The following is an 11,547-nucleotide window of genomic DNA, read 5'->3' as shown; positions in this document are numbered from 1 at the left end:
GTTAAATTAGTATGTAACTACTCTGCATGTATACTGCTCCAAACTTCATATTTAATTATGTTACAACGTCCCATATTTCTGAAAAAATCTCAAAGATCTGCTAATCATAGAAACTATCATAGTTTCATCTTAGAATTTTCAAGATACGGGTCTTATTTTAAAAATCTAAAAAAAACAAATATTAGTTTATGAGTTCGACTGCCCATGCATAAACAATATTTTAGGGGTAGTTGTTATCATGTAAAAAAAAATATATTATATGTATTTTGTAAATGTAGATACTTAAAATAAATTTTCTTAATTCTTAATTCATATTTTTTTTTATGAAATCTTTTTAGAAGTTTAATTTAAACATATATATTTATTTATTTAAAATTTAATAAAATATATATCTATATAAAAAAATTTGTCTCTGATGTAAATTAAAATTATACTTAGTCCCAATGGCATGAGTTACAAAATCATAAATAGCACGCTACTCGGATCATCAACAACACGGTGTTAGAACTAGTTTTTATCTACACAAACATGTTAATACAGTTAATATTTAATCTCTATTAGCAAAATCATAATACTCAATGTTTAATCTCATTAATTATAAATCAATATTTAACTTTCATTAGCAGAACTATAATGCACAATGTTTATTTTTTATTAGCAGGATTACAATACACAATGTTTAATATTACATCGGAAAGATTATGAATTTCAACTACTAATATTGGGAGATTATACTATATGAAATTCTGTCAATGTTTAATCTCCACCAGCAAAATCACAATCCTTAGTGTTTAATCTTCACTAGTAGAATCACGAATTATAGATCAATATTTAACTGCTTATTAATAGAATCATAATACATAATGTTTAACTATCATCGGCAGAATTATAATAAACAATATTTAACATCCCATTAATAAGATAACAAATTTATATAATAATATCGGTTGGCTATAATTGTTTTTACCATTCATAAATTGAGTTCGTGTCAATTATTCAAAATAACTTGAAATATTTATATTAGTTTCTACAACATATAACCAAACTTATAGAAAACATAATAATTCACAAAATTATAATAGATTAAATTCTCAAAATAATTAAATTTTAAGAAGTAGATCAAATTAATAACTCTATTTCTTGAAATGAAATTTAATAACACATAAAGTGTGTATATATATATATATATATATATATTTCAAGACAATACTCTTCAATCCTGAAATATATATTCATATATATAATAATAGAATTTGAAACTAATAAATAGCAACATATGTATATATGAATATAATTATATATATCTATCTATGTATAATTTAAAACTAAAAATACCACTAAGGAGAGTTATTTACCTCACTAATAATTTCAATCTAATTAAAATAAGAACCAATTAAGCTAAATTATCACCTAAAATTACATATTTTTTTATTTACCAAAACAAATTCAAATGTACTTATTAATGTTCTGCATCCACCTTTACTATAATAGACTCTCTAAAGAGGTGGGTAGCTCAACTTTAGTGGGTCTGTTAAGATTGTGTCAAAAATAGTTATTTAAAATTTCATTTAAAAAAACTAGAAAATTATTTTTTAGTACAAAATATATATTATAGTATTTACCTTCCTCGAAAATATTAAAAGTATGTCAAAAGATATTTTCTAAAAATTTTAGAAGTTCTAAAACATCAAAAACAAATCACACATTCCATGATCATAAAATTATGAAATTGAAAAATTTAAAAAAATTATATTATTTCGAAAAAATTATTAAAATAAATAGAAAAATATAATATAATTTTTAATATATATATATATATATATAAATTTTTAAGTTCGTTCAAAAAAGTTTGGATATGAATCACATTCTCTATGACTTAAAAATAGGTTTCATCTCTTAATTTTGATTTTTTTTTAGTTGAGGATGATTGAATCTTCAATTTCATATCCTAATATCTTAATTTTGATTTTTTTTTAGTTAAGGATGATTGAATCTTCAATTTCATATCGCAATATCTCTTGATCTCAAATGATTCAGATTACGATATTTGTATCATTAAAAAACTTATTTGAAGAGATATCAAATTCATTCGAGAATCATCTTAAACGGTGATCATAATCGTATTTTCCGGTGCAATTTAAGCTGTCCAAAAACTATACACAAAACCTGCAACCTATTGTCTTTAAATTCAATATTCTCTCACCAAATAGTTTCATTGGTTGCAAATTTTTTCACATATGGAAAGTTTTTGTCGGATGGAAAATTTTTTTAGTTTAGGATAATCAAATTTTTAATTTCATGTCATGATATCTTTCAATGTTAATGATTCAGAACACAATTTTGTACTATTAAAAAGTTTATTTGAAAAGTTATCAAATCTATTTGAGAAATACCTCAAACGAGAATTACAAACGTATTTTCTAGTTTTAGCAAGTTATCCAAAAATCATGTAGAAAATCCGTAACTTGCTGTATTTAAATTTAATTTTCTCTCACCATGTAGCTCCATTGGATACGTTTCATGAATAGAAAGTTGTTATTGGGAGCTTTATGATGATATATAATTTGCTATAAAAATTTGTTAAAACGACGGAGTTATCATAAAAAAATAAAAAAAAAATCATATATAAATTATGCAAGAATTACCCAACTCACATATTGTAATGGCCCCGGAAATTTAAATGAAATGTATGTATTAAAAAATTTCAAATGCGGAAACGTAATAAAAATTTTGATTAACATTCCTTACACAATAACCAAAACGTGCTCAAAATATGAAGGAACAAACTAACTAAAAGAGATACTCGAACTAAGAACTATAAATATAACTATGAAATCCTTAGGCGTCCCCTTCGCCGTCTTTATGCGGAACGGACTCGGGAACAACGTCTTCCTGATATTAAATGGTTAAATAAAGAATGAGCTACACCAGTCCAGTAAAGACATCACACTATCTCACCACCATGGAAGTAAAGGTGGGTAGAAAAAAAAATGACTAATGGAGCATAATTTATAACAAACTCGTTTATTAATATAAAAACTTTTACTGTCCACTTACCTCGGTGAGATCCATGAAAACAACACATGAAAGCAATAACATTATCATCATCATGAAATCATATAGACTTTATAACATAACACTTACTACACCTTTGCATTTCAATCATTAAACAACATATTTTCCTCTTTTACCAGCCTACTAGTATCCATAGGGATCCATAAGGGGTCCCCGTTACCCGTGAACCTTTAACATTAATAACCTGATTCTAGGGCCGTCCCCATATCTCGTCCGGTATGGACGCCAAAACCATAAGCCTCAATACCCCGTCCGGTATGAGGGTGAAACAGGCCGTCCCCATACCCCGTCCAGTATGGGCGTCAAAAGACATAAGGTCTCCATACCCTATCCGGTATGAGAGACCACGTTTCCGGTAGGGTTCCCTACGGACCCGGTCCGTCCACCATCTCCCAAGATATCTAGTCAGACTGTCCACATTATCCATTTATCAATTCACATAACATTTTTGCCCTTTTTCTTGGTCTCAATCATCCAACCATACACAAACATGTAAACCAATAATTGACACCAAACTAGACAATACAGTATCGGGTTCACCATAATACAAACCATAATAAAAGAAACCATGATTCATACATACAAGACCATAAAATAATTACATCAAACATCATATTGCATTTAATACTGAAAATTAGATCAAACAACAACTGACCAACAATGTATCAGACTCGGGCTCCATTGGCAACCTTAATCAATTATACATCTATAAAGTCACAAAATACCGTTTAATTATTTATTAAGCTTTAATACCGTGATAGAAAATAGGGTGAGGGGTCCTTACTTGTTTCGGGGTCTGAAATTGACTCTACAGTACGCCTACGAGCTGTCCCTAATTTTCCTAAATTTTTTTCAGAAAACTGAAACGGACTACCGGTACCTGCACGTGTCCCAAAAAAATTCCAAATCAGACCTAGAGCCCCTTTCGGCCAATATCGGAATTCCAGCACTGCGGCTCCGCCTTTCTTCGGCGACGGCACCGCCGAACTTCGGTGGGATTTTCTGACCGTTTGGCCGGTGGTTTGGCTCCGGTTTGGCCATAGGCAGATTCAGCATCGAAAAATGAGTCAGGGAGAGAAAATTTACCTCGATTAGCGGTCGGAAACTTCTCCGATGCGACGGTGGGTGGTGACGATCGGCTCCTCCGACGTCTGGTTCTTCTTCTCTGGCGAGGCACTGGCGGCTAAGGTTTTGTGGTCAGGTGTGGGTGGGGTTATTTATACCCTTTGCCTTTTAATCTCAACCGGCCATCAAGATTAAATCTGGACCGTCCGATCGTGATTTAATTGGGATTAAATCTGGGCCGTCCATCGCGCCGTCCGTGCCTGATTGAATCTGGACCGTCCGTACGCGTGAATCTGGGCCGTCCGTGCACATGTTTGATCTGGGCCGTCCGTGCGCGCGGGAACGGATCTGGGCTATCCGATCGCGCGCACGCGGATCGCCCACGTGCCCGTCCCGTGTCAGCGTTTCCTTGCCACGCGGATCGCCCACGTGCCCGTCCCGTGTCAGCGTTTCCTTGCCACGCGGCGTGTCCTGGTTGGCCGGGGCTGCTGACCGGGCAGCTGACGTGGCACAACTTTTTTAAATTGTGTTTTGACCTCCGGTTTCTGATTTTCTTTTCAAAAACACCCCCATAATCCAAATTTTCACCCATTTTTCCCAAAATCAATTTCAATTAAATTCAAATAATATTTTTACCCAATTTTATTATTATTATTATTTTTATTTTCATTAAATTAAATTAAATTAAAATCTTATAAATTAAATATATAAAAATTAAACTAAAAATCAAATACAAAAAAAAACGAAAATAATAATAATAATAATTTTGGGTGTTACAACTCTCCCCCCCTTAAAGAAATTTGGTCCCCCAAATTTGTCCCTCACTCTTGGTTAAACAAATGGGGATACTGGACTCTAAAATCCGATTCTAGCTCCCAGGTAGCCTCCTCAGATGTGTGGTTCTCCCACACGACCTTTACAAATGATATTTCCCGGTTGCGGAGTATCCTGCTCTTTCGATCCGTGATACCGACTGATACTTCTTCATAAGACAAGTCCTCTTGGAGTGGAAGCGGTTCATGAGCCAAGACATAAGAAGGGTCTGGGTTGTACTTACATAGCATGGATACGTGGAACACGTTGTGGACTCTAGAGAGCTCTGTAGGCAGCAGTACCAATCCTGTCTAAGATTTCAAAAGGTCTGATAAATCGGGGGTTTAATTTTCCCCTCATGCCGAACCTACTAATTCCCTTGAAAGGAGTGACCTTAAGAAACACCCGGTCGCCTTTCTCAAACGCTAGGTCTCTCCTCCGGGTATCTGCATAACTCTTCTGCCTACTTTGAGCTGTCTGAATGTTCTTTCTAATTTTAACTATTTTAGGCGTGGTCTCCTCTACCAACTCCGGGCCGAACAATCTTCTATTGTCCACTTCCTCCCAACAAATCGGTGATCTGCACGGGCACTTATATAACACCTCATATGGAGCCATGCCGATGCTTGCTTGGTAGCTGTTGTTGTAGGCAAACTCTATCAGGGGTAGATGGTCGTCCCAATGGCCCCTAGAGTCCAAGACACAAGCTCGGAGAATATCCTCAAGCGTACGAATTGTCCTTTCTGATTGTCCATCAGTCTGGGGATGGAATGTAGTACTAAGAGACAGCTTTGTTCCCATAGCTTGCTGGAAGCTACTCCAAAACCGAAAAGTGAACCTGGGATCCCTGTCGGATACTACTGTCACTGGAACCCCATACAATCTGACTATCTCCCGGATATACATTCTTGCTAACTTATCCAATGAATCGGTCATCCTGATGGCTAGAAAGTGGGAAGACTTAGTAAGTCGGTCAACGATTACCCATATGGCATCATGTCCTGAACATGCCTTGGGTAGCCCCGATACGAAGTCCATGGTGATATGTTCCCACTTCCACTCCGGGATCGGTAAAGGCTGAAGTAACCCACCTGGGCGCTGATGCTCTGCCTTGACCTGCTGACATACCAAGCATTTAGATACAAAGTCGGCTATGTCTCTCTTCATCTCATGCCATCAAAACTGGGGTCGCATGCTTTAGTACATTTTGGTGCTTTCTAGATGCATGGAAAACTTCGAGTTATGGGACTCCGTCATGATGTCTCTTTTTAACTCACTGTCATTTGGGACACATACCCTGTCTTGGAAACGAAGTAATCCATCGGCAGAGATTCGGAATTCTGAGCTCACTCCCTGTTCTGCATCCTTCTTGCGGGTTACTAGGGCGGGGTCGACTGACTGGGCTTCTCTTATTCTCTGGATCAACTCGGGCTGGACTGTCAGGCAGCCCAAATATGTGACTCTCTTCAGATCCTGTAGTCGAACCTGTTGCGTGGCCCCAATTGGTCTACATTCTGAAACCATCAAATAGGCTAAGATACCTGCACTTTTCCTGCTGAGAGCATCTGCTACCACGTTACCCTTACCCATATGGTATAAGATATCACAATCATAGTCCTTAAGGAGTTCCATCCACTTTCTCTGACGCATGTTAAGATCCTTCTGAGTGAATATGTGTTTCAAACTCTTATGATCGGTATAGATCTGAAAGGTCTCTCCGTACATATAATGGTGCCAGGTTTTTAAGGCGTGTATGATTGCGGCAAGCTCTAAGTCATGGGTGGGATAGTTCTTCTCATGATTCTTTAACTGTCTGGACCCATATGCTATAACCTTTCCATGCTGCATCAAAACACAATCCGGGCCTAGATAGGAGGCATCACTATAAACTGTATATCCTCTTGATCCACTCGGTAAAGCCAGCACGGGTGCAGTAGTCAGCCACTTCTTTAATTCTAAAAAACTTCTTTCGCAGTCCTCGTTCCACTCAAACTTGGCATTCTTCTTTATGAGTTTGGTTAGAGGAGCTGCTAGACTAGAGAATCCTTCAACGAACCTGCGGTAATAACCTGTCATCCTAAGAAAGCTACGGATTTCCTTAACTGATGTCAGCTTCTCCCAGCCAAGTACTGCTTCAACCTTTTCGGGATTCACTGATACCCCTTCCTTCGATATGATGTGTCCTAGGAAGGCGGTCTGCTCAAGCCAGAATCCACACTTACTCAACTTTGCATATAACTTCTTATTTCTGAGGACCTACAAAACTTGGGCAAGGTGGTGAGCATATTCTTCTCTGCTTTTTGAGTAGACTAAGATGTCATCAATGAACACGATAACAAATTGATCCAAGAACTCTCTAAAGACCCTGTTCATCATATCCATAAAGATTGACGGGGCATTGGTTAGCCCAAATGGCATGACCAGGAACTCATAGTGTCTGTACATAGTTCGGAAGGCCGTCTTGGGGATGTCTTCTGTTCTTATCTTCACCTGATGGTAACCTGATCGCAGGTCTATTTTAGAGAAGACCTGTGCATCCTGCAACTGGTCAAAGAGGTCATCAATCTGGGGAAGGGGATACTTATTTTTTAACGTAACCTTGTTCAATCCTCTCTAATCAATGCACAGTCTTAACGTTCCATCTCCCTTCCTTGCAAAAGTGACTCCGGCACCCCAGGGGACACACTGTCTCTAATAAAACTACTGTCTTGCAATTCAGTGATCTGTTTTCTCAACTCTTCCATCTTAATGCAGCTCATGCGGTAAGGAGCAACCGAAATGGGCTGGGTACCTGGCTGTAGGTCTATAGTGAACTCGACTTCTCTGTTCATTGGCAGGTCGGGCAGTTCGTCCGGAAACACATCTGGGAAGTCTCAGACTATCAGAATCTCTTGAATGCAAATTTTCTTCTTGAGCTTGCTTAGTAAGAGAAAATAGCAAGATTAAGGCACTAGAAGTTAAGAAAACTTGTCATCAAGGAATAAGTACTAAATGATTTTATTAATTTATAAATGGCTCCTCGTTAGGAGGATTAAATACAACTTTCTTGTTAAAGCAATCTATGGTGGCGTGATACGCCGCTAGCCAATCTATTCCTAAGATTACATCAAAATCCCCCATGTCTAACCCTATCAGGTCTACACTCAGTTTCTTATTTGGTATCTCCATGGCACAAGCCCTGTAGATAACTTCCCCTAGTAGTGTTTCACCCCTGGCAGTAGACACAAACAACAATGAATCAAGTTTATCAGGTGATACATTAATTTTGGAAGCAAAAGCATACCCTGTATACATACCCTGTACCACATCCGGTTCGGCGTCGGTATCCTGCTAGGTAAGGTTGTAAGCTCTGCCCTGGATAGGAGGCCTTCCTTGATTCTGGTTCCTCGGGCATTCTCTTGCATAATGCTGGGCACTGCCACATATGTGACAAGTGTTGTTGAGGCGGTAGCAGGGTCGGTCCCCGTGATCTCTGCCGCAGTGCTGACAGATCTTCCCACGTGCTGCCCCTGGAGCCTGAGGAGGGCCTTGGATGGCTGGTCTGGGCCTCTTATTTGGTTGGGCAGACGCAGTAGGTGCTGGCCTGTGAAACAGAGCTGAGGGTCGGGAACTCCCTCCTGGCTGAGGACGGGTGTTGAAGCTCCTTTCCACGATCTGTGCCTTTGCTAGGACTGCTGAATATGTCTTGAGCTCCAGTACTAACAAGTGTTGCCTGATCTCTGGGCAGAGACCCCACTGGAATCTCCTGGCCTTTCGGCCCTCATCCATCAATGTCTCCGGGGAGTATCGGCCCAGCTCTAGGAACTTACGAGCATATTCAGATACTGTCATGTTTTCCTGGACCAGTTGAACAAATTCTATTTTCTTTAGGTGTCGGATGTGCTCAAGGAGATACTCGGTATGGAAGGCCGCTAAGAACTGCTCCCAAGTGACTGGTATAGGTAGGGTGGTCTGCTTGAGCTCCCACCAACGTCCTGCTTCCCCTACGAACATGTAGGAAGTAAGGGCAGCTCTTTGCTCAGGAACTACTCCCAAGGTCCTGAAAGCTCTCTCAGTCTCTACCAGCCAGTACTGGGCCTCTTCAAAGGAGGATCCCCCTCCAAAAGTGGAGGGGTTCAGTCTCCTGTACCTCTCTATGTAGCCCGGGTCGATCAAGAAAGGAGCGGGGTCCTGTGGAAAAGGGACTAGACCCGGCTGAGGATAGACTGGGGGGTCCTGTGGTCGCACCTGCTGATATGATGGGGGCACTGGGCTGTACTTTGGTGGTGCCGGGTAGTACCGTGGCTAGGGCACCGGGTTGTACTACAGCAGTGGTGCCAAGTGGTATTGTGGAGGGGCAGGCTCGTGCCGAGGTGGCTCGGGATCAGCCTGCTGTAGTGGAGGCTCAACCTGCGGTAGTGGAGGAGGATTGGGTAACTCCCTTCTCTCCTCTCGCCCTTGCTGGGCAGCTATGAACCCTTCCATCATCTCAAATAATCTGTCTACATCCTCCAGAAGCGAATTATCCCGGGCCGTTCGGTTTAGTGGGGGTCTTCCTCTCCTCATTTCTTTGCACCTGCATTTCATAAGGAATGGTTGAGTAACGACTTATTGGTGAGTATTTCTCTAAGCATTATTGTGTAAGGGATGGGTTCGAGGAACGCGGCTCTGATACCAACTGTAACGACCCCGGAAATTTAAATGAAATGTATGTATTAAAAAATCTCAAATGCGGAAGCGTAATAAAATTTTTGATTAACATCCCTTACACAATAACCAAAACGTACTCAAAACATGAAGGAACAAACTAACTAAAAGAGATACTTGAAATAAGAACTATAAATATAACTATGAAGTCCTTAGGCGTCCCCTTCGCCGTCTTCCTGCAGAACGGGCTCGGGAACAACGTCTTCCTGATCTGAAATGGTTAAATAAGGAATGAGTTATACCAGCCCAGTAAAGACATCACACTATCTCACTGCCACGGAAGTAAAGGTGGGTAGAAAATAAAAATAACCAATGGAGCATAATTTATAACAAACTCGTTTATTAACATAAAAACCTTTACTATCCACTTACCTCGATGAGATCCATGAAAACAACATATGAAAGCAATAACATTATCATCGTCACGAAATCATATAGACTTTATAACATAACACTTACCACGCATTTGCATTTCAATCATTAAACAATATATTTTTCTCTTTTATCAGCCTACTAGTATCCATGGGGATCCATAGGGGGGTCCCCGCTACCCGTGAACTTTTAACATTAATAACCTGATTCCAGGACCGTCCCCATACCCCGTCCGGTATGGGCGCTAAAACACATAAGATCTCTATACCTCGTTCGGTATGAGAGACCACGTTCCCGGTAGGGTTCCCTACGAACCCGGTTCGTCCACCATCTCCCAAGATATCTAGTCAGGCTGTCCACATTATCCATTTATCAATTCACATAACCTTTTTGCCCTTTTTCTTGGTCTCAATTATCCAACCATACACAAACATGTAAATCAGTAATTGACACCAAATAAGACAACATAGTATCGGGTTCACCATAATACAAACCATAATAAAAGAAACCATGATTCATGCATACGAGACCATAAAATAATTACATCAAACATCATACTACATTTAATACTGAAAATTAGATCAAACAACAACTGACCAACAATGTATCAGACTTGGGCTCCAATGGCAACCTTAATCAATTATACATCTATAAAGTCACAAAATACCGTTTAATTATTTATTAAGCTTTAATACCGTGATAGGAAATAGAGTGAGGGGTCCTTACTTGTTTTGGGGTCTGAAATCGACTCTACAGTGCGCCTATGGACTGTCATTAATTTCCCTGAATTTTTTCTGAAAAACTAAAACGCACTACCGGTACCTGCACGTGTCCCAAAAAAAATCTCAAATCAGACCTAGGGCCCCTTTTGGCCAATATCGAAATTCCGGCACGGCGGCTCCGCCGTGCTCCGGTGACGGCGCCGCCGTCTGCGGCGGCAATCCGCATCGGGTTGGCCGTTTTCGGCCGAATTCGGTCAAACTTGCATCGGTCCCTGTGATAAAACAACCCTAGGGCCCTCGGTGGGCCAAAAAATCACGAAAAACCGAGACTTACCGGCGGCGGTGCTCTCAGGTGCGGCGACTCCTCCAGCGTGAGTCGCGTTTTAATGTTTGGCTCCGATCAACCTGTAGAGAAAAGAACGGTGATCACAGTGGTATAAAATTTGCATTGAACGGAGACCGGGAAGGGCCTCATCGGAGGCAAAAACATAGAGGAGTCGCGGCGACGCCACCGGACTTCGGCGGAGTTTTTCAGCCGTTTGGCCGGTGGTTTGGCTCCGGTTTGGCCATAGACGGATTCAGCATCGAAAAACGAGGCAGGGAGAGAAAATTTACCTCGATTGGCGGTCGGAAACTTCTCCGGTGCGACGACGAGTGGCGGTGGCCGGCTCCTCCGGTATCTGGTTCTTCTTCTCTAGCGAGGCACTGGTGGCTAGGGTTTTGTGGTCAGGTGTGAGTGGGGTTATTTATACCCTTTGCCTTTTAATCTCAACCGTCCATCAAGATTAAATATGGACCGTCCGATCGCGATTTA

The sequence above is a fragment of the Carica papaya genome, chromosome 2 (assembly GCF_054855325.1).
Source record: "Carica papaya isolate Zhongbai chromosome 2, ASM5485532v1, whole genome shotgun sequence".
Lineage (NCBI taxonomy): Eukaryota > Viridiplantae > Streptophyta > Magnoliopsida > Brassicales > Caricaceae > Carica > Carica papaya.
This window is presented reverse-complemented; position numbering follows the sequence as displayed.